Source organism: Lycorma delicatula, chromosome 1 (genome assembly GCF_047948215.1).
Source record: "Lycorma delicatula isolate Av1 chromosome 1, ASM4794821v1, whole genome shotgun sequence".
Taxonomy (NCBI): domain Eukaryota; kingdom Metazoa; phylum Arthropoda; class Insecta; order Hemiptera; family Fulgoridae; genus Lycorma; species Lycorma delicatula.
Window position 1 is genome coordinate 24,476,981 of NC_134455.1, and position 18,428 is coordinate 24,495,408.

An 18,428-nucleotide genomic window follows, 5' to 3' on the forward strand; every position below is an offset into this window, starting at 1 on the left:
AATTAATTCGGCCAATTGTTGACACTTACGATAAGAATGCAATATCAGAAAAACGTGCAAATTATTCAGAAAGGGGAGACAAAAGCGAGTAACGAGGTGCATGATTGGCATACACAAAATTTTTTTTTTTTTTATAGATGGCCTCCTCACACCCTTCATAACCATCCACAACCTCCGTGAATATATTTAGCACCCCCAAGGCACGTGTTTATCGCTGTTTAGCATAACACTATCACCTTGAAGTGCCATGATAGAAGTCTTTTCCCACCCTATCAGACCACTATTCCAGGAGCCTATCCGTCGGGTACCTCCAACTTCATTGAAATACACCGACCACCATTTCCAATTTGCAGGCGCATTAATCTCTTATGTTAAACCTTCCCACCGCAAGCCTATCAGATCCAGACTGGCTTAGCTCATGTCCTTCCATCTACTAGGACAAGTTCTTCATACCACAAGAGTCACGTATGCCGCCGTCAAAATGCCCCGATTCCCTACTTTTGCGTGTGGGCGGTCAGAAAAAATAGAAATAGTGTGTGTGTACCTCCCTTGAATGACACGGTTCCAAGTTTCATGCCAATGTCACTTTTTGGGCCTCAATTAGCTGAAAACACGGTGGGTAAACCGGATATCGTGGATGAAATGATCATGAGTAACCGGTGCATTAAACTTGGAGAAATTGTAAGTTAACGTAACATCAGTGAATGTAATATGTATGCGGTTTCATACACGATCAGGTTGTAAACACCAACATGTATGCACAAATGGTGTCACAAATCTGTTGGCCAATATCAACAAACGTCAAAGGTTTGCATTCTTTTTTTTTTATTCTTCAACATTATTCCATGACTCGTCCAAAGGTTTGGAAAGAAAAAAGCATACAGGATGAGGGTGAGAGGTTGAAATTGAAAACTTGACACGGTGAGATGATAAATGATTGGAAATTATTGACGATTTTTTCAAAAAATATATAATACTATATAGACATTTGTTCAACAAAAAAGAAGTTACTTATGAATATATGTTTGTTTCATAAAGCAGATGTAACTTACCTTCAGATCGTCCCTCTATTTTACTCTTTCAAAAGAAATCTTGAAAGCATACATTTTTAAAATAATTAGAGAGTTGAGATGCAAACACTTACATCTGAAACAAACAAAAAAAATTAATGTTAACTGTATTTTAATAGTCTTAAACAATAATATATGATTATATTAATTAATCTATATGCCTATAAACAAATGAAATCAAATATTCATATAATAAGTAAAAACTGTTATAAAATATGATGATGATAACAAAAATTGTACGTTACCACTACGTATATTTAATGGAATATTATATATTCATCAGATCAGAAGTCTTGAAAAAAGTATAATTTTAAAATAAGTACATGTCTTAAATGATAACAGGAGCATCTGAAACAAAAATAAACATACTTTTATAACTTTAAATGATAATCAATGATAATATTAATTAACAGGTTCTATGTTTTGCAATAAAATCTGTTAATTATAAAACAAGACTTATAAACCAATAAAAAATAGATAAATACTGAGAAAACTGTACATTACAGTTATAGAATTAATACTGACCATAATATTTTAGTCATAACACAAATAAGTCTTCGAGTTAGGATGAGGGTAAAATTAAGCAAAATTTTTTATACATAAGGCACGCATCAGAAAACAAAACAAATCTTATCTTCTGAAAATTATCTTGATGATATTAATGAAACACTAGTTGTATTGTCTAATAATAATCATAAAACAAATATTACCTGTTTGGAAACATAGCGATGCTAGTGCATATTCATCACAAACAATTCTTCAATTTTATGTTCAGCATCCGAAATCGGCCCTATATTTTAATCGCTGGGCGTATATTTGTATACAAGATACTTTTTTTTCATAAAAACCCTGACTTTTCTACACATTTCAACTATACACAAACAGAACATGTTAAAAAATATGTAAAACCAAACAACACCACATATCACTCTACGAGAAGCTAACCAAAAATAAAACCAAGGCAGTGGAGTAGATAAACAGATATTAATTGATAGAGTTCTATGAACAGTTAAAATAGAAAACGTTATATTACAAAAATATCACATCTAATAAAATCCCCCTAAAAACTATTTACTACGAAAAGTACTTTGTATGATCCGGAATTCAAATTTTTCAAAAAACATGCATGAAAATGATTTTTTTTACACTACTTTTCAAGATATCATCATATTTTACATCCCTTTTGTACAGCTATTTCTATGATTTAACAATGCATATAAAAATAATAATCCACTTTTCTAATAACTTTTATTAATGTGTATTGCAAGGCATGCGAAAGCAACTTAAAACTAAAACCTAACAATATGAATGAAATACTTAAAATACCTGAAAAGGCACACACATGAGTAAAAAAAATCACAACTTACAGAGAGACTTCCTGTGGCGAACGCGATATTTTTCTTACATTACTTAACAAAAAGATATATAACAAAATTTGCTGATGAAACTGTAAACAACATACTGGAAAAATAAATATTTCAGTCAAGTTAATGCTGTTCATATGATCTACAATCTTTACCTTGTGTAGTGAATTACCAGTATCGTATCTGTAACAAAAGAACAAATATATATTTTGTAATATTTTTAATAGTTTAATAAATATAACAGGTAATTAATACCATTCACAAAATAATGGTATAATCAATTACAACAGATTATAATCATGAGTAAAAAGAAAAAACCTATTTAATAATCAAATAAAAAAAATATTACTATTTAAAACAAATATATTTTCCATAAATATTGGATACATAAGGAAAAATTATACACTACTGTTCAATACCTACGAATGAAAACTATACTTTAAAATATACTATCTAATATAACTGCAAATATAACACGTTTCCTAACAAAATGGGCTACTTATGCCACTTTTTATATTGCCATAAATGTAGTATTTACTAGAGGTTTTTTGTTATTTAATTATTCTCCATTCCTTTATATTTTTTTTTAATTTCTTCAACTAAATTTAATTATAGGTCTATTATCCAATAAAATATAGTAACCACCTATAAACTGTTAGATAATCAGATGATGCTGTTAAAAATTGTATGTTAGGATTATGAAATTAATAATATACATGATACATTAACTATAGTTCAGACGTTTTTAGAGAGATTATTTTACAAATGTAGATTGTATTAATGATAACGCATATATCTCAAAAAAATAAATTAATCGTCTAAAACAAAAATTACAATTATATGTTAATTAAACTACAAGGCTATTATCCAATAAAATCTAATAATCATGTAACAAGCATAATAGTTGGAATATATGATGATGCTAATAACTGTACATTACAACTTTTTAATCACTAATGTACATGATTAAGGAGGTGCACCAAAAAATAAGTTACAACTTTGCCATGTTTTTTAATTGCAAGAGAAATAACAAATTGTGCTGGTGGTCCTGTTTAGGAAATTCGTAAAACTTTTAATGGGTTGCATGTCGAAACCATCAACGACATGCAAAGCCAGAAAGTTCAGGCGTTGAAGAAGATCGGTGAATTTGCGGTTTCTGTCCAACCGCATAGCACACTTAACTCATCCAGAGAAGTTGTTTGTCGCGATCTTCTAAATTGTACAAGAAATGTCGAGTCAGGGAGTGACTCAGTGTCGCAGACTAACCATGCGAAGAAGTGGTGAAGTTCTACCTTCGGCCTCGCATGTTTTAACATTTAATAGGCCGAACCTTCCTGAAAAGGTGCGAGCTGGCATCCATCGTCTTGATGTTCGGGCATTCGTTCCGCAACCGATGAGATGTTTTAAGTGTCAACGATTTGGATACACAGCAGCTAGATGTGATGTGAAGCGCAGGAAATATGTATATGTGGAGTGAAAACACATGAGGGGACCCTCCAATCTGCGTTAACTGTAAATGGCACCACAACTGGCGTTCAAGGAACTGCCCTATATATAAATTAGAAACGGCAATTCAGGAAGTTTAAACGCTTCAAAAGGTCAGTTATCCTGAAGCGAAGAAAATTGTTAATCAGCGTAACCTCGACCATCGACTTCTTATGCAGAAGCAGCGGCTGCCCCTTCCACATCTAAAATTAACGTGGAGTAGTTGCTTAACACGATGGCACCAAGTCTTGCGACGATGATTGAAAGAATCATTGATTCAAAGTTTGAGTCGACTCATCGGATGGAACAAAGTAAAGATGAGAAGGCTTACCCTCCGTCTGACGCCGTTGACATGAGAGACGCACCAGCGCAGTTTAAAAAACCAGCCAAACCTGTGATTATAAAGCCACCAACTGAAGTAAAAATAAAAAATCTTGACTTATCTAGCAAAGAAAAACAGATCACTCCGTCGTCTAGTCACAAGCCTAAAGAAATTGTGACAAGAAATTCTGAATCTACGGAAATGGAGGTGCAAGTTATTATTGAGAAAGCACCAGACGTAGAGGATATAAAACATGTACCAATAGAGCCTCCTAAAGCGCAAAGAACAGCTTCGGTGAGAGCATCTATTTCAGCTCGACCCAGCACTGCAGTAGAGATAGAATCCAGCTCATCAGCCGCGGAAAGTGCATCGCTTGCTAGTTTAGATTCCTTAGCAACGATGCTAACAGCACCGACGAAACTTTCATCACCTGATGTAAGTCTGTGAGCGTAATTGGCATCAGATAGAGAGGATGATGCCATGTCCGAGGCCTCAGACACTCTCTCGTCAGAGGTTGAGGCCGTTCGCAGGATGGAAAAACGGTGCAAGAATGGATGGCCGAAAGGAAAGCCTAAGAAGTAATTTTCTGAATTTGTAGTTATTGAAGAATGCAAAATTTTGAACATTTTTGATTCATGAAAATGAATTACTGAAACTTTTTTTTTATTTTTATTTTTTTGAACTGGGATGGGGCTAATAACTAATGCAGTCAATGCCCCTAAAAACCTCAAAAAAAAAAAAAAATATATATATATATATATATATTCTGAATATAAGCCAAATCGGACCATAAATACAATTTTTCGAAATATCACGATCCCAACGCCACCAAATAGTTCCAATAGTAGAACAAAAATTTTACCAATTCAATGCGGTGTAACTAATGTTTAAATCTCTTAAATGATTTAAATCTTTTGTTATGAATTATGTTATATTCAAGTATATAATTTCTATAAGCTTTAAAAAAGTAGAAATAGAATAATGAACGATTTGTTCTTACTTGCAATGAAGAAACAGTTACATCTTTTGATTTTTATCTTTGTCTAAAATTACATCCCGTCTGTTTAATATAGAATTTTATAAATTGTTAGGACATTGTATTTGACAAAATCTTCTTTAAATGATCTACTCTGAAACTTATATTGTATTCAGGTTTCCATTAATTAAACGTTAGAGAAATTTTGAAAAAAAATTAGGTAAACTATAGAAACTTGTAAATAACATTATTATTGTGTTTATAAAGGTGTTTTTTAAATTATTAAAAAAGTACTCGTGAAATAAAATTAATAAATACTCATATTAAACAGAAGAAATAACAGAAATTATTTATGATATGCCCAAATAAAAAGTACTGAAATAACAATAAATAATTTTCATTTATTTTGTTTATTTAAAATGACAAGTGATCATGTAATCCCAAGTAAAGTCATTTAAATTACTGCTTTAAATCAGCATAAATTCTTCCAGTCTTCCTCAATAATTGGTAAAATAAGTCTAATATAAATAAGGTGTAATTTCATATTGCTGTAACTAGTTTAACAATTCAACTGTAAATATAACAATTTAAAACATTCAGTTTCATATCAAACAAGATTGTAGGGAAAATGTCAACTGCCTACAATGAATAATCTTGGATTATTTAAGGTAGCAGCCAATTTCATTCTTCCGCAGCCATTTTAACAATTCAGTAAATATGATATGAAACATTCAGTTTCACATCAAATAAAATTACAGGAAAAATTTCAACAGCCTACAATGAATAATCTTACATTATGTAAGGTAGCAGCCATTTAACTGCATCATCTTTTTTTAAATTCAATCAAAATATAGAAAACAATAAAGTTATAGAATTAAATAGTACAAATATAGCAAAAAACTGAAAATGTTGATACATAAAAATGTTTAATTACATTGCTATAATAAAAAAAAAGAAACAATATGTCACCATGAAAGCACGGGATAGTCTAGAAAAAACTATAGTTTATCAAACATACCATATTAATTTAAAATATAATAATAAATATATCATCATATAACTCTATCGATGCATATTTATATTAAAAATAAATAAAATATTAAATGAATTGTACATCATTGCATTTTATAATTTTGAACAAGGCATGAACCAGGTTGTCTATTAAAACGCAATAACCATTTATGTTAAAGTTTAGTTAAATAATTCAATTTAAAATACATAAAACTATAAAATAACATTATTCCTCTCATAAATATGTTGTATTCAATAAGCTTATCCTAATTTTACCTTAAAATCCTGATCAGTTTTACATTTCATTTTAAAGTAACGACGAATTTGAAGTTAACTGTTCCGTAACTGCGACGACGAAAAGATACGTTAACCGACTGACGTCGAAAACACGATTTCCTTTATCATCTCTTTAACTTACTTCTTTTTCTTAATTGGATTTATAAGCTTTAATTTTAATCAGTTTTTTGCTCAATAATAATCAGTGAATAATTTTTATTTATTTATAAATATAACTTAATATCTATTATAAATTATAAAAATAATGTAATCTCTATTTTTATAAAAATGGTCATCGATAAAAAAAATTGTGATCGATGGAGCGGTGTATTTGATTTGATCATATGTTTGGGCAAAGATAGGTTAGGTGAAATTAAAATCAGTCGTAGTGAGTAAAAAAAATTGATAGAACGTTTAAAAAGTAAGTGATTGTAGCAATATTTTAAGAAAATCTTTGTTAATGTTTTTTTGTTACCAATTTAACCAAATTATTATTAAATTTTAAGATTGAAAGGTTAGCCTGCGTTCACGTACGTTTTTAACAGTTTTATTTTCAGTTTTACTGTATGTTGTTTTATAGAAATAGATAACATAAAAACAGTAATGAAATGTAAGTAATATATTGTACTAAATGTTAACAAAAAATATGTATTAAAATTTCTACCCGGCTTCGCACGGGCTCTGTTCATTAACTTTGTTATATTTCTTTTACAGGAACAATATTACTGTTGATTTCTTTTTATATTTGTTACTTATACTGACGTGATCTACATAATATATTTCGATCAAAATAAAGATTTATTTTTTGTTTACATGTACAAGTCTTTATGTATTGATAAATTTTACTGATTATTCATAAAAAAGAATTTTTACTCGTCTTCGCACGGTTAGTTAATAAATAGAATTACATATCTTGTTTAAACAGACAACTTTTTTTTTAATCGTCAACATTATATTATTGACTATGTTGAAGTTGATTTATTTACAATTTTCTTTAAAACGTAGTCGGCAATCAAACCAGAGACCGTTCGGTTTAATAGCCGAGCATGCTTCTATCGAGTCTATCTTTAACCTTTGCGTTTTTATAACACGAATTATATGAAATTGATTAATTATAAAATTTAAAATCTTTACTCGTTTAAGAAATTAAAAAATCGCTGCAGCAGTCACATTTGTATAAAAGTAACGTTTCCACAAAAATTACTGTTTATTTTTTGGGTTATATTATATATAATCTTAACAAAATTTGTCAATCCTGAAATAACTTTTCAACAGTAAACATAGAAAGTTTGTTTCATACAAATGTTAGCAAATTCTAGTATCTTAAAATGATAAATTTTTTGGTATGAGACCACTTCACCCTAAGTCGATAGAGGACCCCCATTGGAGAGCTACTCAAAAATTTTAAATGGAAAGGGTAGGATTATGACACATTTTGAAGGGGATTAAAAAACAAAAGTTTTGATGTCAAGCAATCTACGTGAAGTCTAATTAAAATGGCGGTCATTTAATGCTTTTTTTAGAGCTAATTACAGAAATGATCTGCAATACCTCTTACATAACTGTTCAACAATCAGAACTAAAATATAAATATATAAAATAAAATTTAGTAAATGCTCCAACCTCAAAACGATTTATATTTCGGTATTCGATTACCGTTATTCATGCTCTAAAAAAAAAAAACAATAATTTTGGGGTAAAAAATTTCGGGCTACAACAACCCTATAAAAATGGTGGCTTTTAATATTTCAACAATTAGATATAATATATCTACAGTAAATCTCAAATTGTGTTCTCAAAAAATAAAAAAAATATTTTTTTTAAATTTTAAATACGCTTTTATTTAAAGATGTATGAAAAAAAGAAAAATAATTTTACTTTCATATTAAATCAAGAATAAATATTTATAATAAACTCTTTGAATAAATTCAAAGCATTTTATATTGATAAAGATGATCTTTAAATCTGTTTTCTACTGACGGTAGTGATTCTACTTTTATGTGAACATTTATTTATAATAATGCATATGGAAGGAATTTATTAACAAAATTTCGGGTCTCATAAGATATACGAGCACCACTATAAATATCTAATAAATATCTGTTCATAAATATTTGTCCAAGTTTGGTTATCATATAACCAAATAAATATATATATATATATTATAAAACCCAGCAAACTTAACCAACGCTTGCTTCTTTCGCTAACCTTGACTAGCGAGCGAAGCGAGCGTAGGATAAGTTTGGTTAGATTATATTTATACTTTTAGATCTATTGATTATATATATATTGGATATTTATAGTGGTGGTCGTTTAACCCATGAGACCCAAAATTTCTTTACGTTTTACATCACAAATAATAAAAGGGCGCATAGGGTGCCCTTTATTATATTACATTATACTTTACAATCATTTCATTCATAATTTGCTATGTAATACAATGAAGGGTGCTCCATGCTTTTAATATTCGTGATAAAAACGTAATTTCTGAGAAAAGTGAAGCCTGTATCAAATTTAAATAAAAAAGATAACCCTGGTTGGTGGGTTATGTAGTTGTGATCTTGAATTTTAGTTAATTTTGTTGCAAAAGAAGTGGTTGAGATGAAAATTGCGATGAAAACCATAATAATACTGGAAAAGTATTACATCCTTCTAAAAATGACCCATTTAGACACATTATTTTTTCTGACTCAATAGACTGTCGATTCCGGGAAAATCGCTTACTTAAGAGTGTATGTTGGAATTTATTACACTTAATGGGTGAAGTGAATAAAAAAAAATATTTACTTTTTCCTGTCCGATCTTTAATAAAAACTTCGCTTCGTGTGAAAAAGAAATTAAAATATTTTTGGAGTTTACAACGTTTAGAGTATTTATCGTCCTGAAGAGTATTTTGAGTAAAATATAAATATTTTTTAGTATCTGTAAATACTTAAATCAAGTGAATAAAAGCTTATTTTTGCTTCTAATAATTACTACAGAAATTTTAATGCTACCTCAGATCAACCTGATAAGTAGAATCAAGTGCTGCGCGTTGTAAAATGGCTGATTTAATGAATGTGCGTAATCACAAAAATTATATAGGGCATAGGTCTTTCTATCAGCGCTACGTATAAAAAACTTCTTTGTTTAAAAAAAAAAATCAGTTGAATATTTATGTAATCGATTTCTGCCTGAGGTGTAAATAAACGAAAGGGTGAAGGATTAAATTCTTACCAGAAAATTAAAATATTTCTTTGACCCGGGGGTTTAAAGCGGCATCCGCGAAGACTGTAGCATTAGTATAATATGTCCACATACGTCATTAATTCGACCTTGACACCATTATCAGAAATCTGGAAAATTCAAGGGAGACCACCCCTCCATAATTACTTCCTGTTTTTAGTTAAATTTTCACGCTGAAAGAGTGCATTCACTGCAAAATACATAACGGTATACGTAAACTAAAATTACAATCATCATCCGTATCAATTTTATTTGTACCCTTAACCCATCCGGTTAATTCAGATAATGAAATTAAAGAATTTTTCATTGAAATCGCGTTTTTCATAATAGAGGTCACACCTACATTTACCGTTCTGGCCACCTCTTTCCCGTTTATTGTATATTGTATCTCGTCAAATAGAAAGGCGCCCGCAAAATTATCTAATTCTGATGTTATTGACTTTAACAGTATATATAGTTACATACAGAAAATAACATGCAACTTATGTAAGATGATTTTCAATACTGTAGCCGATTTTTCTGCTGTAGCCGAGTGGATTAGAGCGTCATTTAAGTGTGTAGTAGTAACCCACCGGGTTGGTTTAGTGGTGAACGCGTCTTCCCAAATCAGCTGATTTGGAAGTCCAGAGTTCAAGTCCTAGTAAAGACAGTTATTTTTACACGGATTTGAATACTTGATCGTGGATACCGGTGTTCTTTGGTGGTTGGGTTTCAATTAACCACACATCTCAGGAATGGTCGAACTGAGAATGTACAAGACTACACTTCATTTACACTCATACATATCATCCTCATTCATCCTCTGAAGTATTATCTAAACGGTAGTTACCGGAGGCTAAACAGGAAAAAAGAAAGAGAAGAATGTGTAGTAGTGTGTTTAAATTGATGTGTTTGCAGTTAAATTTCACGAGTGGATTCAACGGAATATAAAACCAATGCTGATTTTTTTGATGAGGAGTCATTATTTAATGTAACGAAAAACCCGTGAACAAAAGTCCACATACGGCATCACTTTGATCTTTGACCCCTTGACAAAATTTATGTTACTTTGTTGTAATTTCTGGGGTCATCTCAAACCCGTTTTATTATATATTAATGTTATGTATTTATTATGTATTTTGCAGTGTATGCACTCTTTCAGCGTGAAAATATAACTAAAAACAGAAAGTAATTGTGGAGAGATGGTGTCCCTTGAATTTTTCAGCTTTCTGGTGATGGGGTCAAAGGTCGAATTGATGCCGTATCTGGACATACGGCATATAGAGTCAGGATGTAAAAAGGTTATGGGTATTCGTCTTGATAAAAAAAAAATCTAAGGTTAAATTTAAAGCAATATTTGCGAAAACAGTTTGTTTTCATGAAATTATCCAATCTTTTAAATACACAAGTTTTAATCTGAGTTAATTTTCACTAATTGGATTGTAATTTAACACTTAATCTTTGTGTAAAATATTATTTTATGAATGTTAAAGTCCTAATTCGATGAATATTTCAAAAGTGGAGAGGGTAACAAATTTCATTATTTCTCGTACTTTGAACTTCATTAACATAAAAAAAAAATAATAGTACTTATCAACTTATAAAATGTCGATTTCAATAAATTTATTATTTAAAATATTTTTTGAACGGGTTGGAAAGATTCTCGTTGGCAACTCTGCCGTTTTTATTTTTCATATAACTAAATTATAAATGTTAAATAATTTAAATAATATTTAATTATTTTCCTAATGCAGTTATTACGTTTAAATTATACTTTTTTTATTAATTATATTTTTAATGTTATTTTTTGTCTTATTTTTTCAATTGGGAGGAATTAAAATTTATTAGTATTGGGATGTTTATTTTTAGTTTCCCGTTTAGATAGCGCTATAGCAGAGCTATAGATTTATAAGGGAAAGTATTGTAATCGGTCCAATTTGAGCATATGAAGTTTTTACCGGATATTGATGTTGTGACACCTAAAATACCCAGAAAAACAAAAAAAAAAAGAAGCAGGATGGAAATTTCAGGCTGAGTCTCGAACCCAGGTATCCGATGCGTTAACCCTCGCGGCTTAAAAATTGTAAAATTTGTTCTCTGTAAGTTGTGAAATTACATTAATTTAGTTAGTGCCGACCATCGCCACTAATATCACCACACCCGCGCGAATTAAATACGCTGTACGCACACGTTTTAGTAAGACTCGTGGAATTAAATAAACGAAAAAATATTTTATTTAAATAATGTGATAAATATTTTAAATTGTGTGTGTAAGCCGTGCATCAGAAAATAGCCGTGTGACGAAAAAGTCCTATAACTGTGTTGTCAGCTTTTTTCTTTCCTGGTATCATAGCTCTAGAGCTCTGCTGCAAGAAGGAAAGTAATGGTAATTAGCCAAAAAGTTAGGTATGGGATTTTTTGATTTTTTTGATGTTCCATGATTCAGGGACCCCAAAAAAAAAAAACAGAAAAAAATGGGGATAATATTTGTACATACATATGTATACGTGCGGTGGCGTTTTTGAAGCTTAATAACTGAATAAACCGATTTTGATGAAATTTTGTACAGAGACTCGTGTATATGAAGCAATGTGTGTAAAATTTTGGGGTCAGTATATCTAAAGGTTGGGGTGAATATTTTTTTTCGGAGCAAATTTTCTCAAAATTTTACAAATATATCCCCACTTTGTATTAGGCTCTACACATGCGTACATTCTTATCTTGCCATTTTATTTTCAAAAATCTTCCTCAAAATTCCCCCATCCCCTAAAATCTAAAAAATGTTTCTTTTTCTTTATTGCATATTTTTTAATTGAATCATTTTTAATGTCTTCCTAGTCATAATAATAGTGCAAGCGACCCCAAAAAATACTTTGAGGGCAATATTATGGGTAGGGGAGCCGATAGAAATTTAAAAATATATACTTTTTTGAATTTTTAAACTTGTAGTTTATTTAATCTTTATAAATAATAAACTTTTAGTAATAATATTAAAATAAAATTTCGTCATAATTCACCCCCACCTCCAAAAAAGAAATCTTGTTAACTTCTCTTTTATTTAAAAAAAAAAGGTAATTTTTTCCACGAATGTATTACAACTCAGAGTTTTTTCTAATGTAACTGGAGTAATTTTGGAAGTCTTTTATAGAGGATGCCTTTTCTTTCATTTTCCTGTTTAGCCTCCCGTAACTACCGTTTAGATAATTCTTCAGAGGATGAATGAGGATGATATGTATATGAGTGTAAATGAAGTGTAGTCTTGTACATTCTCAGTTCTACCATCCCTGAGATGTGTGGTTAATTGAAACCCAACCACCAAAGAACACCGGTATCCACGATCTATTATTCAAATCCGTGTAAAAATAACTGACTTTACTAGGACTTGAACGCTGGAACTCTCGACTTCCAAATCAGCTGATTTGGGAAGACGCGTTCACCACTAGACCAACCCGGTGGGTTTTTATAGAGGATGCCTGCATTTTTAAAATTCTACTATCACATTTATAAGCACATAAACGACTTAAGTTATTTTACAGGCAGTGTAATAGGAAGCTAAAATATAAATACTTTATATCGCATAAAGAACAACATTCAAAATACCTTTTAAAAAATCTCCTTTAATCGAATAAAAACATAATTAACTATCGAGTTAATTATAATTTTAACCGCCGGGTTAAGCATTGCTTCAGATGATAAGATGCATGATTTGTAGCGTGTATGAAAATGCCATACCTGACCGGGATTCAAACCCGGGACCTTCGGATGAAAGGCCGAACCGCTACCACTCGGGCCACGGAGACCGGCAACTATCGAAGTTGATCAAAAAATTATTAACTTTCCATTTTTTTTTTTTTTTTTTTAAATAAATCGTTACCTTGGTTATGATGCCTCTACATTAACCTACTGAAGATACAAATCTACTGTTAACGCATAAATAACATATATTATAAAGTTTTAAAGCAGTTTAAGTTATATAAGTTTTAAAGCATTATAAAGTTTGAAGCTTTATAAAATAAAAACTACCCGTCTAATTTAAAAAATAAATCACATCATCATTTATATAATTTTATTCTGAATTTAATGATTTTAAATGGTAATTTTTTATTACATTTTTAAAGTATGTTGTGGTAAGAACGGAAAAGACAACATTTTCCGCACCCTCTGTCACATATTTTGAATTTGTTGTTTGCCATTAAAAAAATTCTTCACAGATCTCAATGAATTTTTTACACAAGCTAGCCTATTTCATTTTCTTATCACCCCTCTGATTAAAGATCTATATCTTTAATAATTTAAGATTCGTTATGCAGTATGTAAAATAATTTTATCTTTATTTCTATTCGACCTAGAACACTTATAAAGGTTCTTTATTTTCGTTGTTATTTTAAATTAATAAATGCATATATTTATAAAAGTTTTTTCTAACCTAAATAAGTTTAGAGATTTTTTTTACGTATAGAAAAATAATTTTTTTTTTTTTTTTTTTTTGTTTTTAGTGTGTAAGGGTGAAATAAAATGCTGAGGCCACTTTTTCCTCGGCTCGCTATCTATGAAAGAAGATAAAATTTATAAGGTTTTACATATTGAGAAACCGCTCTAAACGGTTTAAGATATAGTAATCTTCAATATTTTACAACATATTCTTTTTAAAGTGGATATGACCCTTTATAAATTGTATTTTGCGGCAAAAATTTTTTCATTAATGTGATTCTCTAAAAAACTGGTAAAATATTGCATGACTTTCTTGGCTACGCCGTACAACTAAACATAGGAATCTACTATCAACGCAGAAATAACATATATTAAAGTTTGAAACTTTATAAAATTAAAACTACCCGATTTAAAAAAAAAAAACACCTTCATATACGTCATACGTATTGTATGACTTTCCCGGCTACGCCGATCAAGTCATACAATACGTTGCACTTTTCACTGCAAAATCTGCAAAAAGTTACAATTAAGGTTCTGACTTTTAAAAATTTAATAATTTAAAAAAGGATCGTTTAAAAATATTGAAAAATGTATAACTTTTATAGAAGTAATGAAAAAAATTGTTAAATTTTTTATAAAAATATAATTTGGGTCCAAAAGCTGATTTAAATATTAATAGCGCTTTAAGTGACAAAAATTTAAAAAGAAATTGGTTAATAAAAGTTAAGAGATAGAACCAAAAAATAATAGAATATATATTTAGCCTTTCAAAATCGCGTTAAAAATTCCCTAGGACGCACTGTTTTTGAGATACGCCCTTTGTTTATTTAACGAAAAATATGTCTGAGAAATCCCGTTTCTTATGTAAAATATAAATAAAAATAACATCAGCTGTCAATAATTAGCTATCACAACTATAAAAAAGTAAAAATCCATACCGCCCGCTTTCTCTAAAAGTAATGACTGATTGATGCAGAACATCCTTATAAATTTACAGCGTTAACTGAGTAGCTGTTAGATTATAAAAACCACCCACCGGGTTGGTCTAGTGGTGAACGCGTCTTCCCAAATCAGCTGATTTGGAAGTCGAGAGTTCCAGCGTTCAAGTCCTAGTAAATCCTGTTATTTTTACACGGATTTGAATAGTAGATCGTGGATACCGGTGTTCTTTGGTTAGTTGGGTTTCAATTAACCACACATCTCAGGAATGGTCGAACTGAGAATGTACAAGACTGCACTTCATTTGAGGATGATACATATCATCCTCTGAAGAATTATCTAAACTGTAGTTACCGGAGGCTAAACAGGAAAAGAAAGAAAAAAGATTATAAAAACCAACAATAATTTTGAAGTTTGAATCGTAAATAATGATCACTGCATATATTAAATAGTGATCAATGATATACACACATATCGCTGAAAGTAATGATTACCTACATCGTCATAATAAATTTAATCATGCTGTTTGCAGTTAAAACATATGTTTTACTATGAATTTTTCAGAGTAAACTGTTTCAACATGTGAACACACATTCATGATTGAAAGTAGCCGTTCTTTAATGTATTCGAATAAACCCGTGAAAAGAGACGTAGAGGTTCAATAGCCAATTTCTTTGTTGGTTCTTTGTTGTAATTTTGGAGGCATCTCAAACCCGTGTTTTACTACTACGTATTTTGCAGTAAATCAAATCTTTCAGCGTGAAAATTTAATTAAAAACAGGGGATAATCGTCTAAAACTAACGTTCAAATTGGTTCTAGGGGTCAAAGATTAAAGTGGCTATTCAATGTAAACATTATATGCTACTTGTAATAAATATTAATTCGAAACGATTGAGATCCCATACAAGTTATCACTTCGGCCGTGCGGTCTTAACCACACATAATTTTTTTTATATAAAAGTAGTTAGTCCCTAAAACGTAATAATTTTCAAAAACCCCGATACCCCATTTTTAACATGATCGCCGTACTTTCCCCTTTAATATAACTAATGTATCTATATTCACCGGGAAAATAAGAGGTACTTAGACATTGTTTTATTCAATCCAGGGCCTGTTTTACTTCAATTCTTCAGATCAAAACCACATAAAATTATCAAATTTAAGTTCCAAGAATTTCAGTATGAATTTATTTTACCCTTGTAACAGAAATTAAGGAAAGTTTTTTGCAAGTATGACTCGAAAAAGAGCAATTCGGAATCAGTGTTTATATATAATGATTTTTTTTCTCTTGTAGAATGTGTATTGAACTATTTTCAGTTTCTTCGTAAAACTTACTACAGTTTCTTTGTACTTACTTTTTTATTGTTGAACTAATTTGTTTTTTCCTTTGTTATCCGTTAACAAAAGTTTTGAAGTAGAATATTGAGAACACAAAACGTTTCACTACAATATAGAACAAACTACTGAAAATAATTTAAATTCACTAAAACATTCAATAACACACAGTGTGTGTAAATACACACACACACACAGATACACTTATTACTTTCATTTTAATTGAATAACGTTATTTAAAACATAAATTTAGTTGATCTACGGAAATTACGTTTGCTTTCATTAACAAATAACACAAAAAAAACAAACAAAAAACACCACTATGAGTTATGCTGTTACTTTTATTAAGCCTTGTAATAAACTAATACAGTTGTAATTTGTCTCACCAGATAGCACCCCGGTGTACATGTAAACAAAAAAAAAACTATGTATGACAATACATATGTACTTCCAAACACATACGAATATCAGTAATAGACTTACACTGGGGTTGCTAAATGTTTATTTTAATCTTTATAATTTGTCCTTGAAAACTAAAGAATATAATTGTAAACGTTCCTTCTTTGCTTTGAATTGTTACCATACCATTTTTTTCTATAAACACTGGTAAGGGCTAACAAACTGTCTGTCGGTATATTGTCACATTACTCCACTAACACAATCGCACACGCTGCAATAAAATCTCATTACTACAAACCGCTACACGTAGAATAGCTCTTCCGTTGAATATGTTACACATATCTTAATTTTTTTTTTGACCGATAAAAGATTCTAGCTGTCGTAAATAACGCTTCTCTCTTTTTTATGCCTTTTTTTATATTTCATTTTCTTGTGGACACGATAACTGCAGTAATTTTGTGCAAATCACTTTCAAATTTTCCCTAAAAAAACTCGACCAAAATTTCGGTCGAATTCGTTAACGGCCAAAATCGGACCATGGAAATGAAAATGGAGTGGCTTTTTCGAAAAAACAAAATATTGCTATAAATTTCTTATTAAGTAAAATATCGAATTTCTTTAAAGTTTCTACTCTTCGTTGGATAAAGACCTAATATAAGTAAAGTTTTTGATATCACCAACAATTGGCCCAGCGGGTAGAAAAAATGGGGTTTCGAAGACAAAAAAACATCATACCTCCCTTAATAAGCACAGTATCGAATCGGTTTAAAGTGGTCGTTAGTTCTAGAAACATTACCTAAAACTTTTGCCTGTAACAATTTTTGATATGACCAACCCTTACGGCAAGGGATGTCCAAAATATTGCTCGAATTGTAAGATGGGGCTTTTTCGTATCCTACACATCTGAAACGTTTTTGGAAACCATAGTAGTAATGAGTAAATTTGAAGTTTTTCTTAATTTTAAGGTAGAAACTTTTTTTATCCCATACTTAGCACCGGTGAAATTTACATCCGCCTTCCTGCGTGCCGAAAGGGATTTTTTTTTTAATTATATTCGCTGTTATAATTTCTCCCAAATATTAAATTTTTTTAATTCTACTTATTTCTTTGTTATCGAAAATTTTAAGGGTTAGAGTTCTGTTCTCTTTGTCATTGGAAAACCAATTAGTTTTTTCATAAGAAATTTGAAGACAATTTATTTTTGCACAATCGCTTAGTTTTTTACTTTTGATTTTAGCCTCTTTTATATCTCTTACGAAAATTGCAATATCATCTGCGAAGGCCAGAATGTTTGTATATTATGAATTTAGTTTTAGTTTCCATATTTTTATGTTTTCGTCTACGTTTAACTTTCTAAGTTCTTTCTCTCCTTCTCTTATATGTTTTTCCAGGTTACAATTAAAGAGGATTGGAGACAGTCTATCTCTTTGCCTTATTCCAGTTTTAATTTCGAATGGTTCTGAAAGTTCCCCAAATAATTTCACTTTTCATTTTCCGTTTATTAATGTTTCTTTTATCATTTTTATTTTCTTGGGATCTACTCTAAATTCTTCAAGGAATTTAAGGAAAGATTACCTATGGATGAGTCGTAGGCTTTCTGAAAATTAATAAAAAT

At 30.2% G+C, this 18,428-nt stretch overlaps 1 long non-coding RNA gene across 1 annotated transcript; it reads right to left on the reverse strand.

The window, feature by feature from the left end:
- Positions 1–1,855: 1,855 nt before the first annotated feature.
- LOC142318058 (uncharacterized) lies at positions 1,856–6,589 on the reverse strand. The gene is made up of 3 exons (XR_012754800.1): positions 6,505–6,589; positions 2,438–2,617; positions 1,856–1,941 (listed from the first exon to the last, which is right to left on the reverse strand). It is a non-coding gene; the product is annotated as an uncharacterized LOC142318058 (long non-coding RNA).
- Positions 6,590–18,428: the final 11,839 nt, after the last annotated feature.